The following is a 22,970-nucleotide window of genomic DNA, read 5'->3' on the forward strand; positions in this document are numbered from 1 at the left end:
GAGGCGCTGAAGGAAGTGAAGGAGACGTTATTGCAGCACGGTGATCAACTTGCCTCAATAGGGAAAGAGATGCGGAAGGTGATGGATACTAACAAGGATCTGCGAGGAAAAATGGAAGACCTGGAAAACAGATCCAGGCGACAGAATTTGAGGATTGTGGGGCTGCCCGAAGGAGTTGAAGGACCGAAGCCGACTGAGTATTTTGCCGCAATGCTGGCAAAACTACTGGGGGAGGGGGAGCACCCCTCCCGATATGAACTGGATCGGGCTCATCGGTCGTGGAGGCCTGTACCAAAGGCGAGTGAGCCGCCAAGGGCAGTGACTCTGTGCTTCCGTAGGTGCAGGGTGAAGGAGAAGGTCCTGAGCTGGGTCAAGCAGAAGCGGGTGGTGCAGTGGGCTGGAGCTGGTATACGTGTATACCAGGACTTTACGGTGGAGCTGGCAAGGAGGCGAGCTGCCTTCAACCGGGTGAAGAGGGCACTGTACATTAACAAGGTGCAGTGCGGCATTGTATATCCAGCGAAGCTGAGGGTGACTTACAAGCTCAGGCACTTTTATTTTGGAACGGCGGAAGCAGCGGAAGAGTTTGCGAAAGCAGAAGGACTGTGGCAGAACTGACAAATTGAGGAATGGCCATGTGCCGATGTAACCTCATGACTGTATTTTCTTCTTTTTTGTATCACTGCGCGCGGGTGTAGAGATTAAAGGAGCCAAGGTGGTATATATTTGGACAAGGGAAGGGACGGGACTTTGGGGTGTAGGTGGATAGGCGGGGTTTGTGTGCTAAAAGGGGATCTTTGGGCTTTCCTGGGGCCGGGCAAATGGGAAAGGGACCCGGGCGGGGGCCTCCACGCTGGCCGGTGTGTGCCGGCCAGTGAACGGGAGTGAGGTGGGGGGAGGGGCTGCGGCCATCGGAGCCTGGCAGAACAGGGTCCGAGTGGTCTAGCCGGGGTGGAAAGTTGGGGGGGAAGGAACCGAGGGTAGGGGGAGGAGTTTTACAAGAGGCAGTGGACGGGAGGAGCTGGAGACCTGGGGTGGGGGGGTGGGAGCTGTGTAAGATTAAGGGTGACTACGGGTAATCCCTGATTTATTTTTGTCATTTGTTTATGTAAACATGCGGGTTGAGGTTTGGGGGTTGGTGGGTAGATGGGATCGTTGTTGTTATTACGGGGACTGACATATCTTGCTGATTATTGTTTATTGTTGATGGATGTAAATGTGGGAGAAAATGTGAAAATGGAGGAGAATAAAAATGTTTTTAAAAAAAACAACAAAATCTTGCAATTATAGGTGGAGAGCGCAATTCTCCACCGCAAGATTTTATCATTTTTGATCTTGCCCCGCTGTGTGTTATTGAACATGAAGGCTACCGACCGTTGGTCAGTGAGGAGAGTGAATCTCTTACCGGCCAGGTAATGCCTCCAATGCCGCACAGCTTCAACTATATCTTTGGCCTCCTTTTCGACGGATGAGTGTCGAATTTCAGAGGCATGAAGGGTGTGGGAAAAGAATGCCACGGGTCTGCCTGACTGGTTTAGAGTGGCAGCAAGGGTGACGTCTGAAGCGTCGCTTTCTACTTGGAAAGGCAGTGACTCGTCCACTGCGCGCATCCCGGCCTTGGCGATGTCTGCTCTGATGCGGGCGAAAGCGTGTTGTGCCTCGGCCGCGAGAGGGAATTGGGTGGACTGAATGAGTGGACGGGCCTTGTCTGCACAGTTTGGGACCCACTGGGCGTAGTAGGAAAAGAACCCCAGGCAGCGTTTGAGGGCCTTGGGGCAGTGGGGGAGGGGGAGCTCCATGAGGGGGCGCATGCGGTCGGGGTCAGGCCCGAGAAGTCCGTTTTGGACTACATAGCCGAGAATGGCTAACCGGGTCGTGCTGAACACACACTTCTCTTTGTTATAGGTCAGGTTGAGAAGAATGGCAGTGCGGAGGAATTTATCGAGGTTGGCATCTTGGTCCTGCTGGTTATGGCCGCAGATGGTGACTTTATCGAAGTACGGAAAGGTGGCCCGCAAACCGTACTGGTCGACCTTTCGGTCCATTTCCCTTTGGAAGACCGAGACCCCGTTTGTGACGCCAAAAGGGACCCTAAGGAAGTGATAGAGCCGACCGTCCGCCTCGAAGGCAGTGTATGGCCGGTCCGACCTCCGCATGGGGAGCTGGTGGTAGGCGGATTTCAGGTCAATTGTTGAGAAGACCCGGTACTGCGCAATCTGATTGCAATAAATTGATGCGCAATCAATTGCCCAAAGATGCAGATTGGGTACAAGTGTGGCTTTATTGCAGTCAGATGCGTGGCCTCCTGCTGCAGCTGGTGAAATGGCAGGGCAATGGAGGTCACGCATATTTATACAGATCTTAGTGGGCGGAGCAGCCGGCAGGAGCTACCGGCGAATCTGTAGTGCAGGTCCTACCTTACATCCCATAATACAGTGGTTCACCACAAGGGGTTCGCGGGGTGTGGGTCACGAGAAAGGAGGAGCAGGGGACGTCGGGGGTATGGGCAGGCTGTGACTTTCAGCAGCCAGCCAGCTGCCGGATGCAGGTCATTTGATCAGGAACAAAGTCCCTGACTAGAATGGACTCCTCTGGCCAAGCTACGGGCTTTCCGAGAGTGCAGGGAAGCCATGCGGCCTCCATTTAATCCCTGAGCCACCCCTAAATTGCAGTGGACCCAGGGTTAATGAGTGTCAATTGAATCATTAATGAGCCTAGTTGACGTCCTGCACGTCTGTGAATCTCACATCAATCCTTCTTTCCCTCAGGTGTAATCGGGGAGGCTTTGTACAATCGAGAAGACTGAAGTGCGGCCTTTCCCATGATTAAGTGGCCACCATAGTTCCCACAGGCTGCATAAGGTCCAGGCCCACGAGTTAAGTTAGCTTTGTCCTGTCGCAGTCAATTCTGGATTCAATCGTTTGTACAGTTTTTTTCGAACTGGGAAAGAGACAATGATTAGTCAACAATTTACAAAGATCATTTTATTTGAAACAGTGAAAAAGCATTTAAAAAGCAAAACAATGCTAAATATAGCCAAGTCAGTGAAAAGCATGGGAACAATTAATGTAAGCTTTAAGATGCAGGGGAATTAAATGAATTTGGAGAAATGCGAAATAAATAGAGGGGATAGAGCAAAGGTTAAAAGTCAATGTTCAAAAACATATAGATTCATAGTGTCAGGGAAAAAGATGAAATGTTATTCCTGAAACTTGCATTGAGTTTGGTTTGACCTATGTAGGAAGTCAAAGAGAGAAAGGTCAGAATAAGAATGTGAGGGGGAGTTGAAGCAATGAGTCACAGGGAAGTCAGGGTCGTTCTAGCAGGCAGGATGCACATATTTGGCAAAGAGGTAAAAAATGAGCATTCCTCAATATAGTGGAGCCTACCCCATTCAGAAGACTAAGGGAAAAACATAGAAATTGTCTCACAATGGAGTTTTTGAAGCCCTAAAAATAGCACATGAATAAGAAACTGTTTCCTTTTCGTTCAGTCCAAAATGTTCACAAAATGTAGAAAAGTGAATCTATCTCCAGTAAAACCAGAGAGTTTGCAGCACAGAAAGAGACAAGAAAGTCAATAATTGTTTGAACTTTAACTTCTCTGGGCAACATGCAACCTTGCCCCATGACATATGCCAAGTAGATGTCTACTTAGGTCTTGGCAAACTGACTCTTTGCCAAAATTATCACCAAATCAGCTTTTTCGTCGTGCAGTAAATAGTGCACTTTTGTGTTGCGCATGTTCTTCCCAAGTGCTACTGCAGACCAATAGATCATCAATGTACACAACACAGTTGCATAATCCTGCAATGATTTGGTTTGTCAGTCTTTGAAAGGTGCATCCTCATTCCAAATGGCATAAATTTAAATGGCTAAAGGCCATTTTAGGGTTATGAAAGCAAAGGTTGTTCTGGCACGATCTGTTAGTGGAACTTGCCAAAAATCTTTTAGCAAACCAATCTTGCTAACAAAGTCTGAATTTCCAACTGTATCAATGTAATCCTCAAGTTGGGGAGTTTGATAAGAATCTGTATTTATTATAGCATTAACCTTCCTGTAGTCAGTGCCAACCTTAGTGATCCATCAGGTTTTGGAACCAGTATGACTGGAGAACTCCAAATACGTATGACTTGGTTCAATTATATCATTGCCCGCCATAAATTCAATTTCCTCTCTGATTTGAGCCAAGTGGCCAGGATTGACTCGGTAAAGGCTCAAGCATTTCCCACATCAATGTCATGCATAGCTAAAGGAGTTTGCCCTGGTCTGTCTATACACGCTGAAACAATTAATTTTCCACAGTTTGGCTATGTCCGCCTGAGGCCTTTCTGAATGTTGTGTAATAGTCTATTATACAATTTTTTTTAACACCTCCATTTGACTAATTTAATTACTGAGGGTTCAACCTGAGAACTTTCACTCTCTGGCTCATCACTTGAACACTCGAGTGTATTCATATCATCATTTTCCTCCTTTACTACCTGGAAGTACACACACTAGTTGGCTAGCCTCGGCTGTCAACATATTGTTTCAGCATATTTATATGATATGGTCATTGATATTTAGCACACTGGGCTAAATCGCTGGCTTGAAAGCAGACCAAGGCAGGCCAGCAGCACGGTTCAATTCCCGTAACAGCCTCCCCGAACAGGCGCCGGAATGTGGCGACTAGGGGCTTTTCACAGTAACTTCATTTGAAGCCTACTTGTGACAATAAGCGGTTTTCATTTCATTTCATTTCATTTTCATATTTACTTCTGACTGTGTGACTAATTACATAGTTTCTCAATGAGTCTCTTTTAACATAAGAGGGTCCACTAAACCAGGCCTTCAGTGATTGACCTGGCAAAGGTAACATAACACATATCTTTCAACTCCTTCCTCACAATATTTAGGCACGAGGCAAGTATTCCTTGATAAATCAAAACCCAGAGATGAATTCAAATCACTGTCCAACATGCCAGTCATTCCCTGTCCACACAAACAAAGCCTTTCTCTCGCCAGTTTCATTTTTCTTCTTTTTCTCTTTGAAACTGCCATTCAAGTTTTTGCATCTCTCTTTTTCCTCTCTTAAGTCCAGTTTGCTTTCTCAGCAGCTGAATCTTAGTTTAACTCAAGCTGCGCTGTCCCGGGGTCCGGCTTTTCTTCAAATTCCAAATGCTGTGCTATTGCCTCAATTACCACAGCTATTTCAGCCCCTGCTTTTAACTCTATTTTCAGATTTTCTACTACTACTATTAACTTAACCTTTGTTTAAAAAATATATATATTTTATTAAAGTTGTTCGATCAACCAAGAATTTTCCATTTTTACAACTTTGTAACAATATATACATTGATCGTTTTTAAAATAATATATTAACTAACGGCAAGTGCCAACACAAATAAAAAGAAAAACGAAAAGCAATAGTAACATTGAGAAGATAACTATGAACAACAAATATGTAACAACACACAAAAAAAACCCAAAGACCCGAATGCACCCCTCCCCCCCTTCTGCCCCCCCCCCCCCCCCCCCCCCCCCCCCCCCCCCCCCCCCCCCCCCCCCCCCCCCCCGGGTTGCTGCTGCTACCTTTCCTATTTTCCTTTATCGCTCTGCGAGATAGTCGAGGAACGGTTGCCACCGCCTGGTGAACCCCTGAGCCGAACCTCTTAGTGCGTACTTTATCCGTTCCAATTTTATAAACCCTGCCATATCGTTTATCCAGGCCTCCACGCCCGGGGGTTTAGCTTCTTTCCACATAGGTAGAATCCTTCGCCGGGCTACTAGGGACGCAAAGGCCAGAACATCGGCCTCTCTCGCCTCCTGCACTCCCGGCTCATCTGCAACCCCGAATATAGCCAACCCCCAGTTTGGTTCGACCCGGACCCCCACCGCCTTTGAAATCACTTTTGCCACACCCACCCAGAACCCGTGCAATACCGGGCATGACCAAAACATGTGGGTGTGGGTCGCAGGGCTTCCCGCGCACCTCCCGCACCTATCCTCCACCCCAAAAAACCAGCTCAATCTTGCTCCCGTCATATGCGCCCTGTGTAGTACCTTGAATTGGATCAGGCTGAGCCTGGCACACGAGGATGAGGAATTTACCCTACTTAGGGCATCTGCCCACAGCCCTTCCTCAATCTCTTCACCCAGCTCCTCCTCTTATTTTCCTTTCAGTTCCTCTATCATCGTCTCCCGCTCGTCTCTCATTTCCCTGTATATCTTACCATCACCCACCCATGCCCCCGAAATCACTCTGTCCTGGATCCCTTGCGCCGGGAGCTGCGGAAATTCCCTCATCTGTTGCCTCACAAATGCCCTCACTTGCATATAACGAAATGCATTCCCAGGTGGCAACCCGTATTTTTCTGTCAGTGCTCCCAGACTCGCGAACGTCCCGTCCAAGAACAAGTCCTTCAGTTGCGCAATTCCTGCTCGCTGCCAAGAATGAAATCCCCCGTCTATCCTTCCCGGGACGAACCTGTGGTTGTTCCTTATCGGGGACCACACTGAGGCCCCTGTCACTCCCCTATGTCGTCTCCACTGCCCCCAGATCTTCAGAGTCGCCACCACCACTGGGTTTGTGGTGTACCTTTTCGGGGAGAACGGCAGCGGCGCCGTTGCCAGTGCTTTTAAGCTAGTTCCCCTACAGGACGCCATCTCCAGCCTTTTCCACACCGCTCCTTCTTCTTCCCTCATCCACTTACATATCATAGACACGTTAGCGGCCCAATAATAATCACTCAGACTCGGCAGTGCCAATCCCCCTCTATCTCTACTGCGCTGCAGGAATCCCCTCTTTACCCTTGGGGTCTTTCCGGCCCACACAAAGCTCATGATGCTCCTGTCCACCTTCTTAAAAAAGGTCTTTGTAATCAGTATGGGGAGGTACTGAAACACAAAAAGAAACCTCGGGTGGACCACCATTTTAACCGCCTGCACCCTGCCCGCCAATGACAGGCGCACCATATCCCACCTCTTAAAGTCCTCCTCCATCTGCACTACCAGTCGTGTCAAGTTAAGCTTATGCAAGGTTCCCCAGTCCCTGGCCACCTGGATCCCTAAATACCGGAAATCTCTTGTTACCCTCCTCAGCGGCAGCTCGTCTATTCCCCTGCCCTGTTCCCCGGGGTGCATCACAAACCGTTCACTCTTCCCCATATTCAGTTTGTATCCCGAAAACTCTCCAAACTCCCCGAGTGTCTGCATTATCTCAGGCATCCCCTCCACTGGGTCCGCGACATATAACAGCAGATCATCCGCGTATAATGACATCCGATGTTCTTCTCCTCCTCTAAGTACCCCTCTCCACTTCCTGGAGCCCCTCAGCGCTATGGCCAATGGCTCAATTGCCAACGCAAACAGTAACGGGGACAGGGGGCACCCCTGTCTTGTGCCCCTATACAGTCGTATGTAGTCGGATCGTTGCCTGTTCGTAATCACACTTGCCACCGGGGCCCCGTATAGGAGCCGAACCCATCTAATGAACCCCTCTCCAAATCCAAATCTCTTCAGTACCTCCCACAAATAGTCCCACTCCACTCTATCAAATGCCTTCTCTGCATCCATAGCCACCACTATCTCCGCCTCCCCCTCCGGTGGGGGCATCATCATCACCCCCAACAACCTCCGTATATTGGTATTCAATTGCCTCCCTTTAACAAATCCTGTTTGGTCACCATGCACCACCCCAGGGACACAGTCCTCTATCCTTGTCGCCATCACTTTGGCCAATAACTTGGCGTCTACGTTCAGGAGGGAGATGGGCCTGTATGACCCGCACTGCAGCGGGTCTTTGTCTCTTTTCAGGAGCAGCGATATCGTCGCCTCCGACATCGTCGGGGGTAGTGTCCCCCTTTCCTTAGCCTCATTGAAGGTTCTCGTCAAGAGTGGGACCAGCAGGTCCACATGTTTCCTATAGAATTCCACCGGGAACCCATCTGGTCCCGGGGCCTTCCCTGCCTGCATGTTCCCGATTCCTTTTACCACCTCCTCTACCTCAATCTGCGCTCCCAGTCCTAACCTCTCCTGCTCCTCAACCTTCGGGAACTCCAACTGGTCTAGGAAATGCATCATTCCCTCTTTCCCTTCCGGGGGTTGGGCCTTATACAACCTCTCGTAGAATACCTTAAATACCCCGTTCACCCTCTCCGCTCTCTGTTCCATCCTTCCCTCCTCGTCTGTAACTCCTCCGATCTCTCTCGCCGCCCCCCTCTTCCTAAGTTGTTGGGCCAGCAGTCGGCTCGCCTTCTTTCCGTATTCATACTGTACTCCCTGTGCCTTCCTCCACTGCGTCTCCGCCTTACCCGTGGTCAACAAGTCAAAGTCCGTGTGTAGTCAACTTAACCTTTGTTGATTGTTGCAAATCACTCAAAATCTTCCCTCTCAATTGACCAAGCCATTCTGCTTTCAGATAGGTACAGTAAAATTCACAGTGAAATCCTGTTAGCCTTAACTTTAGCAAATCCCAGCTCCAGTATCCTTTCTTGGATTCAAAATCCTGCAAAGAACACCCAATTTTGTTACATTCCCAGACAAGTTCTAAAAAATAGAACTCAGAAATCCCAGTTATCTACTGAAAGAACGAAGCCCCAAAATTCCACGGTTTAAAACAATCAAATTTATTTTTCCGAATACATTTAGAGTACTCAATTCTTTTTTTTCAATTAAGGGGCAATTTAGCGTGGCCAATCCACCTACCCTGCACATCTTTTTGGATTGTGGAGGTGAGACCTACGCAGACATGGGGAGAATGTGCAAACTCCACATGGACCGTGAACCCGGGCCGGGATAGAACCTGGGTCCTCGGTGCCGTGAGGCGGCTGTGCTAACCACTGCCCCACCATGCTGCCCATTAAAACAGAACATTTTCTATTGTACAAGAGTCAAACAAAGCAAACACTGAATACTATCCTAGGTACCTTCCTATATTCGAAAACCCAAAATTCACGTATGTTAAACAAGAATAAACCGGAAATTGTGGTCAGTTATAAATTATAAATTACGCATTAAATGGTTGATACAACTAAGACAGATCTTACAAATTGCCTCAGCAGCCTACTAAATTTGAGGTAATCAAACTCAGTCACAAAGTCCTTCAAAACTTGGTCTTCTTTATAAAGAATTTCAGCACCACTGCACCTAGGAACTAGACCCAACTGACAGCAGCGTAAAACCAACCCAAATTCCGCGAGCATGGTCTTCAACATTGTAGCCATCGAAGATGGCCACCTGCAAAGGACCATGGGAATTATGGCCAACCCAGGACTCAGACAGATACACTGCCTATGCGTATCTAAAACACAGGTAAACAGACCTGACCGAAACCCCCGCTCGTTTACATTTCAATGGCCCATTTTTCCAGGACAATAGAACTCCAATCAAGCAACCGGTACAGCCACAGACTGATCGGCGCCACTCCCTTGCTCAGAAAGCACAACTGCCAAGGTCAATGACTACTAAGGACCCATCCAGCTACCAAGGCACCCACCCCTTTATTGGCCAAAATCGAAGAGAGTGATCAGAGCCCTGTCGAACTATTGGGTCCAAGGTTAACGACCGCCCCAAAGAACGTGAAATCCCACGGGGATAAAAGAGAGCGCAGCCATGTGTTCTGTCTCTCTTAGATCCGGCCTGTGCCTAACCCAATGGTAGCAGGAACAGTCAGCTAAGTTCAAGACCAACGATCGCTAGCTGACAGATGAGCCCAGCAGAGACAGAGCCACTTTCTTCGAACCAGCCAAGTGACATCCAGATAAAGGCCTTTATCCATTTGCACAGTGCCGGTCACCCTGAAGTTAAGTATAGGTTATTGTAGCTGATAGGTTATTGTAGCTGATAGGTGTAGTTTAACTCGTAGTAGATATTGTGTTTGCATGTTGAGATAACTCTTATGTATGTAAATAAACCATCTTTTGAACTAACTAACTGGTTGTGTGGTCATTTGATCTATATAAGGGAAAGGTTTGTGATTCACCGAGATAAATAAATAGAGCAACATTATTGGCGACCTCTGACGGGACTCAATTAGAAGTGACTTTGTCACTCCGAGAGAACCCATAAACTTTGAATCCAATTGCGAGAAAGCGAAAAAACCACAAGTGCAAGTCCCATATCAACCAAATAACCGAATTTCGGAAGTGTGTACTAACCCGCATGCGTACCTAACAGGAAGAGTAATGTAAACGCGTTGGAATTGTGTACAACTATCGAGGGATTGTGAGCCTGAAAATAGCTTAAGCCATACCCGCTGTTCAAATCGCCGCCTTATTCCCCTGTCCCAAATTAAAAGTAGAGAAAGAGATATGAGAAGTAATGGCCACTAAAGCAATGGAAAGATTGATGAATCCACAGGAACCCGAGGTCGCAGCGACCAACAGAGCAGAGCAATACCCCATATGGGAGGAAGAGGTAAGGAAATACTTAACGGGGAAAGGATGGCCCCTTTGGTCGAATTTTTGCACTAATGATGAGTCAGGTCCAGGAAAGATAGGACAGACTTGGTGGGAGGACCTAAGCGAGGTTCACAAGAAAAACGCAGGGAAAGTCTGAAAGCCGATGGCTATAGTGTCCTGTTTGGCACAGTTGCGAGGCACAGAGGAGGTCGTGAAGACTCCGTCGGCAGTTAATTGAGAAGGAAGAAAAGAACGAGGGAAACAGTAACGAAAGAGAGAAGGTAATTGAGCAACTCTGGGAACAGTTAGCAGCTAAGGATAAGGAAATGGCCGATGTAAAACGCGCACATCAATCTTGTCTAGTTCACCTTAGTAGCTTCCAGACCCAGTACGATAAAGCCTACCAAGATATACAGCGCACAGTCCTGGTAAGAGAGGAAGCAGAACAGGTCGCCCAGTTAACTAGCAAATGCACAGATTTAAAAGCAGCTTTGAGAGCGCTCCACAACTCCACTAAGGAACAGAGGCAGAGTACCGTTGACCATGCTGAATGCCGACAGAAGATAGAAAAGTTACAGTCGCTACTCTCAGTACAGAATGGCTTCAGGTACACTTTCGGGCAGGATGTAGATGAGGGCGATGCTCCCGATTGGCAATAGTTAAACAAAAGCGCTCAAAAATACATAGAGGACACGGGAAATCAAAATCGAACATCCCACACCCAAAAAGAAAAGCACCTGCACCACCGACTGCACAGGCAGCACACACCCCCACTCACAATTCGACCCCCATGAATTTGGTTACCGCAGAACGCAGTTCATTGGATCAGGAGGAGCCTGATATCGTTTACGCCATCCCACTATCCATAACCCAATTAAGAGACACTTGCATGAAAATTATTCCATTCCAGCCCACCGCAGACTCGCACAGCTTCTTTGAGGAGGTGCGCCAACAAAAGGTTATGTACGGCCCAGATGAGAGGGAGGAAGTAAAGCTAATATTTATGAGCCTTAGCCAGTCCGTAAGGTCAGCTTTGCCAGAACCCCAAAATGTAGCAGGAGGAACCCTACAGGAAATGAAAACAGCCATATTAGGTGCCATTGGGTAAAACGAAGCAGATCCAGTCGAGGGTTTAAATCACTGCAGGCAAAAGAAGGGAGAGCATCCGACCGCATTTGCTGGTCGTCTATGGATTCATTTCATTGGCAGTCTACGGACAATTGAACCGTGCACACCTAAATGAGAGGACACCACTAAATGGTCCCGCACCTTAGTCTCGCATGCCACAGACGCAGGTCAAAAGGCTTGCGTAAACTATGACCCCGCAGACCACACACACATTGGGTACTTAAACGATTTTCTAGAGCATGGGAACAAACCCTACACCGATAGACAGATCAGGACGACGTAGAAGCAAACATGCACCCAGTTAGGACTAGCCAGGACCCAGCATGGATAAACGAGGGTAGACACGAAGAACAGCACCCCAGAGCACAGGCACCACGAGGTTGTTACAATTGTGGCCACGTAGGACATTACTCCCGTGATTGCCGACAAAACCCCCTGAACCATCAACGATACCAACAACCAAACCCCCCACCTAGGAACAATGTTAGGCCCATGCATAATGTTAGCGCCCGTTCAGACGACTTAGCATTTAACTCCCTAGGTTGATGGTGTTCAGACTCCCCAACTTGGGTCTGTGACACATGCTGGGACAAATCAGACAGACCAGTAGTTACAGGTACAGTCCAGGGACATACAGTCGATTTTCTTTGGGACACAGGAGGATCCCGCACCACTTTGAACTCCTCCACCATGTTTCAACAGGACAAATGGCCCACCACAGACACTATCACCCTGAGTGGATTCACAGGCCACATGCAACAAGGATATATCATAGCTCCCGTACCCACCCAGATAGGGAACATTAGCACCAAACACCCCGTCGTTTTAGTTGACTTACCCCAAACCGCAGAACACATCTTAGGCATTGATTTTATGAGCTCCCATAACCTTTCGTTTGACCCAGTAAACAAATGTTTCAGGCGAATGGCTAAAACAGCTAGGGCTCCCGCTACGCTCACAGTAGGAGATTATGAAAACAGGATTTGCTCAGTAGGGGATTATTGGTTTAATCCGCAAACAATTAGTGCAGACCAGATGATTAGAGAGGTCCTCATAAATCATAAAGCTTCGTTCGCACAACACAAACACGATTGTGGGAAGATCCCAGGTACAGTGAAGATTTCAGGTCCCGATCCAAAGCCACAAAAGCAATACGGTTTCGCACAGCAAGCCGAGGGTGAGATTTCAAAGGTTATTAACAGTTTGTTAGACCAAGGAGTTATTCGACCCGTAGCATCCGCAAATAATGCCCCAATTTGGCCTGTAAAAAAGCCCGATGGTTCATGGCGACTAACGATCGACTACCGAGAACTTAATAAGGTAACCCCTTTAGCAGCCCCCACTGTTGCCATGAGTCCCACGACCATGCTCAAACAGGGGGTACAGGCAAAGTATTTCACAGTGCTGGACATCAGCAATGGCTTTTGGTCCATCCCGTTAGACAGGGCCTGCCAGTATAAATTCGCATTTACGTTTCAAGGGCAGCAGTACACATGGACATGCCTCCTACAAGGATTCCATAACTCCCCCTCCATTTTCCACCGACAATTGGCCAACGGACTTTCTAAAATTTCCCGACCCGAATGCCGAATACAATATGTAGACGATCTGCTCTTGCAAACGGACACAAAAGAGGAACATGTAGAGATCTTTCACTAGGCCTACTGCAATCAATCGGATGTAAGGTAAACCCCAAAAAGGTCCAGATTTTAAAGGAAAAGGTTCTTTATTTAGGCACCATCGTCACCCACGGGAAGAGAGAAATTGAGCAAAAACGGATCGGATCCATCGTTAAATTGCCCCTGCCCCAAAATGTCACTGCACTCCGGTCATTCCTCGGTTTGGTAGGATATTGTAGAAATTATGTAGATGGTTTTGCCACTGAAACAGCCCCACTCTCAGAGCTCCTTAAAAATAACGTCCCATGGGAATGGCTTCCGCAGCACACAGACGCCATTGACGATTTAAAATGCACCCTAGGCCCAGCCCCCACTTTACAGGTTCCAGATCCAGACTTGCCCTATGCCATAGAAGTAGCAACCACTGACCGAACCCTATCAGCAGTGCTCCTACAAGAACGACATGATCACTTAGGACCCGTAGCCTATGCCTCAAGAGTATTAGATCCATAGAGCAAGGATTCTCAGCCTGCGAATGGCACTTGCTTGCAGTCTTTTGGGCAGTACAGTACTTTGCGTACATCACAGGCCTCAACCCAGTCATGATCTTGACCGAGCACACCCTCACTCAACTATTACTAGACGGTAGATTAAAGGACGGTTCAGTCAGCCAAATCAGAGCAGCTCGCTGGACACTACTATTACAAGGTAGGGACATTACGGTAAAACGCACCAAGACCCACACATTTCTGGCCGATAATCTCCAATATGCAGGGACCCCACATGAGTGCCAGATCACAGCAGCCCAACACCACACAGGATCCTTTATGAAATGAAATGAAAATCGCTTATTGTCACAAGTAGGCTTCAAATGAAGTTACTGTGAAAAGCCTCTAGTCGCCACATTCCGGCCCAAAGTTACGACACCCACGAGCAGGCAGTAAGACACAGGAATCCCAAACCACAGGGGATACTTAAAAAATTTATGTAGATGGTTCTTCCACAATCGAAAATGGAGTTAGAATTACTGGTTGTGGAATTTACGTAGAAGATGCGCAGGGACCCCTGCTAGAAGAGAGCTCTTTAAAATTGCCCGGCCACCTAGGTTCACAAGCAGCAGAACTCGCACCCATAGCCGATGTAATTCAGCACCCCGACTCTTTTCCAACCCCCGCAGACATACACTCGGACAGCCTGTATGTGTGCAACAGTTTAACAGAATCCCTGACCCTGTGGGAGTCTCGAGGTTTTGTTTCAGCCGATGGAAAAGCCCTACCCTCTGCCCCCGTTGTTAAAGCACATTCTCAAGACTGCCTCAGACCGCACATATGGCATCATTAAAGTAAGAAGCCATCTGTAGCGCACAAAGACTCCGTGAGACGAATAGAGTGAAGTCGATGAGGCTTTATTAAGCGTGTCTGTTCCCCCGCAGCTCGATATTAAACTGGCCTGCGGGGGAAGACTCCGGCTTCTTATACTCCGCCTTCAGGGCGGAGCTAGAGGTCAACGGCCAACCAGGACCCGGGATCTGTCAGCCAATGACATTAGGGCTTCCAGTCCCACATGACCCCCAATACATACTACCACATTCACCCCTTGTCAAAAATGAACCCGGCGGGGTGATGCTTCGTATGGTGGTAAGGGTTTACAGGGCTGGTCCTGGGAGGAAAAAAAACATTCACATGGCAATACAGTAGTGTACAATTTTGTCCTGTTGCAACTATTTACAGAGGGTTTAGGAAGAAAAGCAAAATGTTCTTGTGAAAAGTCCATATTTAGTTTTAGATCGACGCCACGAGTCGGTCGGGTGGTCTGGTCATCCGTGTTGATCGCCTCGGCCCCGGTGGTGGTGGTGCTTGTACCGGTGTTGTCGCCTCCAGGAGCCTTACGGTTTCAGCTTGGGCTTTATTCTTGGTCGGTGCTGAGGGGAGGGGAACCAATCCTCCTGGGAAGGGGGCGGTCGCGGGGTGCGGCGGTGGCAGGAAGGGGGGGGTTGGGTTGATGTTGTTGGGGGGGGTGTGCGTGTTGCCGGCGGGCGCCAGATCCCGCAGGGAGACCGTGTCCTGTCGGCCGTCGGGGTACTCCACGTAGGCGTACTGGGGGTTCGCGTGGAGGAGGTGAACCCTTTCGACCAACGGGCCCGCCTTATGTGCCCGCACATGCTTTCGGAGCAGGATGGGTCCTGGGGCCGCCAGCCAGGTCGGCAGCGACGTTCCAGAGGAGGACCTCCTAGGGAAAACAAGGAGACGCTCATGAGGTGTTTGATTAGTGCTCGTACATAATAACGACCGGATGGAGTGGAGAGCGTCCGGGAGGACCTCTTGCCACCGTGAAACTGGGAGGTCCCTGGACCGTAGGGCCAGTAGGACGGCCTTCCAGACCGTGCCGTTCTCCCTCTCTACTTGCCCGTTCCCCCGGGGGTTGTAGCTGGTCGTCCTGCTTGAGGCTATGCCCTTGCTGAGCAGGAACTGGCGCAGCTCGTCACTCATGAAAGAGGACCCCCTGTCGCTGTGGACGTATGCGGGGTAACCGAACAGTGTGAAGATGCTGTTCAGGGCTTTAATGACTGTGGCCGCGGTCATGTCAGAACAGGGAATGGCAAAAGGGAAGCGGGCGTATTCGTCCACCACATTAAGAAAATATGCGTTGCTGTTGGTGGAGGGGAGGGGCCCTTTGAAATCGAGACTGAGGCGTTCAAAGGGGCGGGAAGCCTTAATCAGGTGCGCTCCATCCGGCCTGAAAAAATGCGGCTTGCATTCTGCGCAGATGTGGCAGTCCCTTGTGACTGTACGGACCTCCTCTAAAGAGTATGGGAGATTGCGGGACTTGATGAAGTGGTAAAACCGAGTGACCCCCGGGTGGCAGAGGTCCTCGTGGAGGGTTTGGAGGCGGTTAATTTGTGCGTTGGCACATGTGCCGCGGGATAGGGCATCGGACGGCTCGTTCAGCTTTCCGGAACGATACAAAATCTCATAGTTGAAGGTGGAGAGCTCGATCCTCCACCTTAAGATCTTGTCGTTTTTGATTTTGCCCCGCTGTGCATTATCGAACATGAAGGCTACCGAGCGTTGGTCAGTGAGGAGAGTGAATCTCCTGCCGGCCAGGTAATGCCTCCAATGTCGCACAGCTTCCACTATGGCTTGGGCTTCCTTTTCTACTGAAGAGTGGCGGATTTCTGAGGCGTGGAGGGTCCGGGAGAAAAAGGCCATGGGTCTGCCCGCTTGGTTAAGGGTGGCCGCTAGAGCTACGTCGGAGTCGTCACTCTCGACCTGGAAGGGGAGGGACTCGTCGATGGCGCGCATCGTGGCCTTTGCGATATACGCTTTGATGCGGCTGAAGGCCTGGCAAGCCTCTGTCGACAGAGGGAAGGTCGTGGTCTGTATTAGGGGGCGGGCCTTGTCTGCGTACTGGGGGACCCACTGGGCGTAGTATGAAAAGAACCCCAGGCAGCGTTTCAGGGCTTTTGGGCAGTGCGGGAGGGGAAATTCCATGAGTGTGCGCATACGTTTGGGGTCAGGGCCTATTATCCCATTGTGCACTACGTAGCCCAGAATGGCTAGCCGAAGTGCTAAAAACGCACTTGTCCTCGTTGTACGTGAGGTTCAAGGCTTTGGCGGTCTGGAGGAATTTTTGGAGGTTGGCGTCGTGGTCCTGCTGATCGTGGCCGCAGATGGTTACATTGTCGAGATACGGGAACGTGGCCCGCAACCCATGTTGATCAACCATTCGGTCCATCTCCCGTTGGAAGACCGAGACCCCGTTTGTGACGCCAAAAGGGACCCGTAGGAAATGGTATAATCGCCCGTCTGCCTCGAAGGCTGTGTACTTGCGGTCACTTGGGCGGATGGGGAGCTGATGGTAGGCGGACTTGAGGTCCACGGTGGAGAAGACTTTATATTGGGCAATCCGGTTGACCATGTCGGATATGCGGGGGAGAGGGTACGCGTCTAGTTGTGTGTACCTGTTGATGGTCTGGCTATAGTCAATGACCATCATTTGTTTCTCCCCTGTCTTCACTACTACCACCTGCGCTCTCCAGGGACTATTGCTGGCCTGGATTATGCCCTCCTTTAGTAGCCGCTGGACTTCGGACCGAATGAAGGTCCAGTCCTGGGCGCTGTACCGTCTGCTCCTAGTGGCGACGGGTTTGCAATCCGGGGTGAGGTTCGCAAACAAGGACGGGGGTTGCACCTTGAGGGTTGCGAGGCCGCAGATAGTGAGTGGGGGTATTGGGCCGCCGAATTTGAACGTAAGGCTCTGTAGATTGCATTGGAAATCTAATCCCAGCAAGGTGGGGGCACAGAGTTGGGGAAGGACGTTTAGTTTGTAGTTTTTGAACTCCCTCCCCTGCACCGTTAGGGTAACTATGCAGAATCCCTGGATCTGTACGGAGTGGGATCCTGCAGCTAGGGAAATCTTTTGTGCGCTGGGATAGGTGGTCAAGGAACAGCGTCTTACCGTGTCGGGGTGTATAAAGCTCTCCGTGCTCCCGGAGTCGACTAGGCATGGCGTCTCGTGGCCGTTTATTAGCACCGTTGTCGTCGTCGTCTGGAGTGTCCGGGGCCGAGCTTGATCGAGCGTAATTGAAGCGAGACGTGGTTGTAGTAGTGGAGTGGGGTCCGTTGTTGCCGTCCAAGATGGCGTCGGGGATGGACAAAATGGCCGCCCCATACATCGCACGTGGCTGGGGGGTCACAAGATGGCGGCGGGGGTGGACAAAATGGCCGCCCCCACGCGTCGTACAGGTCTGGGGCAGTCCAAGATGGCGGCGCCCCTCCTCCCCTCGTGGTGGCCGGGACCCAAAATGGCGGCGTCTGTGGGTCGCACATGGTGCGCTGGGGGGGCTGGGGAGCACTAGGACCGCGGGCGCTAGGACCGCGAGCGCTAGGACCGCGCGGAACTCCCTCACCGGGGACAGCGGTGGTCGGGGCCCAAGTAGGTGGCGCGGCGGGTCAGGCGTGGGGCGCGGGGTGGGGGTTAGGGGGGCGTTAGGGACGCGCAAAACTCCCTCTTCTCGGTGGAGAGTGTTGGCCGGGACCCAAAGCGGTAGCGCCGGCGGCGGGTCATACATGGGCTGCGGGGAGGGGGGTTGGGGAGCGTAAGCGGCATGCAGGGCTCCCTGTTCTCCCGGGACTGCGGTGGTCGGGACCCAGAGCGGCTGCGCCTGCGGGTCGTACATGGCGTGCTGGGGGGGTTGGGGCGCGTAAACGGCTTGCAGGGCTCCCTGTTCTCCCGGTACAGCGGCGACCTCGCGGGACCGGCACACAACCGCATAATGGCCCTTTTTCCCGCAGCTTTTGCAGATAGCTGCGCGGGCCAGGCAGCGCTGTCAGGGGTGTTTTGCCTGGCCGCAGAAATAACAGCGGGCGCCCCCCGTGCGACTCGGCGTTTGGACCGCGCAAGCCTGTGGGGTGTCCGGGGGGGTAGGGGGTTTGCCGCGACGGGTACGTACGGGGCCCAATGGGCTGCCGCGCGGTCGGGGCCGTAGGCGCGGGTATTACGCGCGGCCACGTCTAGGGAGGCTGCTAGGGCCCGTGCCTCTGAGAGTCCTAGCGACTCTTTTTCTAGAAGTCTTTGGCGGATTTGGGAGGATTGCATACCTGCCACAAAAGCATCGCGCATTAACATGTCCGTGTGTTCGTTTGCGTTCACCGACGGGCAGCTGCAGGCTCGTCCCAAAATCAGCAGCGCGGCGTAGAATTCGTCCATCGATTCTCCGGGAGCTTGCCATCTCGTCGCGAGCTGGTAGCGAGCGTAGATTTGGTTAACTGGGCGGACATAGAGACTTTTCAGTGCTGCGAACGCCGTCTGGAAATCCTCCGCGTCTTCGATGAGGGAGAAAATCTCCGTGCTCACCCTCGAGTGCAGGACCTGCAGTTTTTGGTCTTCTGTGACCCGGCCGGTGGTCGTTCTGAGGTAGGCCTCGAAGCAAGTCTACCAGTGCTTGAAGGCTGCTGCCGCGTTCACTGCGTGGGGGCTGATCCTCAGGCATTCCGGAATGATCCTGAGCTCCATAGTCCTTTTTAGGCACGCTTAATAAATTGTAGCGCACAAAGACTCCGTGAGACGAATAGAGTGAAGTCGATGAGGCTTTATTAAGCGTGTCTGTGCCCCCGCAGCTCGATAGTAAACTGGCCTGCGGGGGAAGACTCCGGCTTCTTATACTCCGCCATCAGGGCGGAGCTAGAGGTCAACGGCCAACCAAGACCCGGGATCTGTCAGCCAATGACATTAGGGCTTCCAGTCCCACATGACCCCCAATACATACTACCACACCATCGTCACTCCTCCCCACCTGGTAATGTAAAGGCAGACGCCTTAGCTAAAGCAGGATCACGCCATGGTCACTTCTGGCAGCCACCCGAAAGCGAACCGATACACTCAGTCCAGGTTTCCCAGACCAATATTGAGGATCTATCTCAAGCCCAAAACGCAGACGACACCCTCAAACAGGTTTTAGACGGCACCTTCCCAGCCCCCTATGATAAATGGAAGTACGCACTGACTGTACAGGACAGCATAGTTTTAAAAAACGGAATTCATGTGGTCCCCACCCAGGACAGAAACCAGCTCAATTACCAATTTAATGACGGACACCGACATCAGGAGATAGACAATGCCATTGCCCATTTAAGACCTTTGTGTTGGTGGCCCGATTTTAAAAAGCGATGTAACCCATTATGTCGAGAATTGCCTTATCTGTGCTCAGAACAATCCTGGATGTTACTCAAAGAAAGGACAATTAAGACACACCCAACCTGTGAATGGCTCTTGGACAAATTTGCAAATCGATTACATTGGCCCCCTCCCCCCTTGCAGAAAAGGTTTCAAGTACGTGCTGGTTGTAATCGACACCTTTACTAAATGGTTAGAAGCATTTCCTTCACGGACAAACACAGCAAAGGCCACCGCTAAGATTTTGACCCAACAGATATTCACACGCTGGGATCTGCCCCGCAGCATTGAGTCAGACCAAGGTTCCCACTTCACCGGCAGAGTCATGCAAAATGTTTGAACAATTTTTGGGATCAGGCAGAAATTCCATGTAGCATATCACCCCCAATCCAGTGGCATTGTCGAGAGAATGAATCGAACTTTAAAAGCGACCATTAGGAAGATGGTGCAACAGAACAATACCACGTGGGACACGGTCCTCCCATTTGCTCTCATGTTTATTCAGAACACCGTTTCCAGTTCAACAGGTTTCACCCCCCCGCCCCCCCTCCCCACACACACACACACACACACTCTTATGACCGGACGGCCCATGAAGGGTATTGAATATTTATTAGGCCTCAATCTGGCAAGCCCTACAGTAACTGCCCTCACCCATGAAAAAGCAGTCCAACAGGTTACAGATAACATTAAAGCGGCACAACTCGCTGCAGCTGTCCGATTAGGCGCTAGAAAGAAGCAGAGTAAGGCCTGCTTTGACAAAACCGACCACACCATAGAGTACGCAGTCGGTCAGCAAGTAATGGTTTCACTTTACAACCCCAGCTCTTTCCTCTCCCCCAAATTTGCAGGTCCCTACTCCATTTCAGACAAAGTGAGCCCCTCCGTGTATAAGATAACACACCCCAATGGTAAAACTGGTTGGTTCCATATCAATCAACTCAAAGTCTACGGATCACAATGTAGCCACTCCCACCACATCTCTCTGGCAATAGGAGACGATTACGCCCCGCCCATCGACAACCTAGTCCGACCCCTACGCCAACCCTCCCCAAGCCATGCTGTCATTTATTCATTTATCGCTTTTCCACGCCCACAGACCCGAACATGTCTCCACCCACAGGTACAGACTTTCACCTTGCACTTGACTCCGACGACAGCGAGAGCCTCCCGGATTTTTTTACTATCCCTGAACACTGGCGCGATCTCTCTGCCACCAGTCACTCCAGCCCCCGGAACCACGACTTAGATATCTTTGACCCCCAATATGCCCTCCTCCAGCCACCGCCACATCCACTGCCCGACCACAGTAACTTGCCCTCCACTCTCCCTGCCCCTGCGCCTCACAACAAACAAGCCCCTCTTTGGCACCTCTTGCAGACTGGTAAAGCACAACGATTCGGACCATCCGACGGCCCATGCGGCCAAGGCACAGAAACGGCAGAAACGAGTCTGGCAACCGGGAGATGGTGATGATTCAGATACTGAGTCTCGTTTCGGTAATGCTTTTACAACACTGTTTGGTACAGAAAGAGACACCACCTAAGTATTAAGGTGTCCAAAGTTCTGATCGAGCCTGCCCGCCTTTTTCCTTCTTCTTCTTCTACTACATGGTTTTAATTAATGTCGTCCGACACAAAATTACTCTTCTGATTCGAGGGTACAATACCCAATGTCAGTTAAAGGCACAAGTTTGTCGGGAACCTACTGTTCTCCCAGTCTTTATGACAGGTTTCTGCATGATTACAAACTCTTCCCGTTCACCCAGGTCACCCAGGTCGGGAATCACGGTACTGATTCCCGCCCTACCTGAGGACCCCAAATTCATCCGGTCAGTTAAGCTCAGGTAGTGGAGTAACGGCACGAACCCTCGCCATGCCCGGGGATTCCATCCATTCTTCTCCCGCAGTGGCCCCCACACACCTCATGTTCCCTTCACTTCATACACTCTGGAATGGCTCTCTACACTCTGCATTGCCTTTGGCAGGCCTTAGTTTCACCTTCTCTGCTCTCCCTTTGGTTGTGGTACAAAGAATGTATTTTGCCACATTTCATACGCTCACCCCTTCTTTCCTTTACCTCCTGCGGCCTCCTGGTCATTCCCCACATGCTATTTACACATATGACACAATTGGTTGCTGCTCACTGCTGCTATACATGCTGTTACACGCGAACTACCTCTGAGCCCTTGGACGAAAATCTATAAAAGTGGCCGCCTGAAATTCGGCTGGTTAAGATAAGCCTCAACCACCACTGGTTGCAAGTAAAGAAAAGACTGGTCGACAAAATTGTCCGACCACTCCCCGCATCGACCACACGCTGCGAGAGTCTCTGTACTTTAAAGATTTGCATTTCTTGTCTCTCCAAAATGGTATTTCAAAAAGAAAAATGAGGGAGTCACACATGGTGTCAATCATAACGGGTAATTGGAGTAAGGAGAGAAAGACTAATAAAACGAGATATTAGCCAAAGATAGTAACAGATACTATGCTTGCACCCTCTGGATTACACGGAAAACAGAAAACACAGGATGAAGCAAGGACTGCTGACATGCGTTTGGATCAGCGCTGGACCTCTACAACTGTGCGCGCAACTTTTGTAACGAACACCACACCAGCCCCGAACACTACCACCCAACAGACCACCACCAGCCTGGACACTACACCACAAATAAAGGCAGACATCAAAACCCCCACCTGGTGCGAAAACATTGCCAAATGGAACCACCTTTCATACATAGTAGAGGGCCTTCTAGTAATTGCAATAACCTACAGTGTCATTCAGACACTTCGACTCCGTAAATGGCGAGCAAAAGCCTCCCGCTCCCCGATATATACAGTCTGAGCCTCCTTCTTTGGAATTCAACAAAATTGAACTCATGTCACAATCGCTCCTGAAAATATACCATGTTTAACTTTATTAGGATTAACTGGAAATGTGACGCTGCTGTTTTACATTTTGTACTGAATATAAGTTCTTTGATATTCACCAGCAGCATGAGAGTAGCTTAGATAGCGTTAGCTATCCAACTGTGCGGGTAAATTAAATGTTATTGTGACCTAAATTATAGTAACCATTAGAGATGAATTAATACATTAATATGAATGTATTAATGGAATATTAGGTAAATGTCCCAAATCATAAGATAGAGTAGAGTAGAACCTTGC

This window comes from Scyliorhinus torazame, chromosome 15 (assembly GCF_047496885.1).
Source record: "Scyliorhinus torazame isolate Kashiwa2021f chromosome 15, sScyTor2.1, whole genome shotgun sequence".
NCBI lineage: Eukaryota > Metazoa > Chordata > Chondrichthyes > Carcharhiniformes > Scyliorhinidae > Scyliorhinus > Scyliorhinus torazame.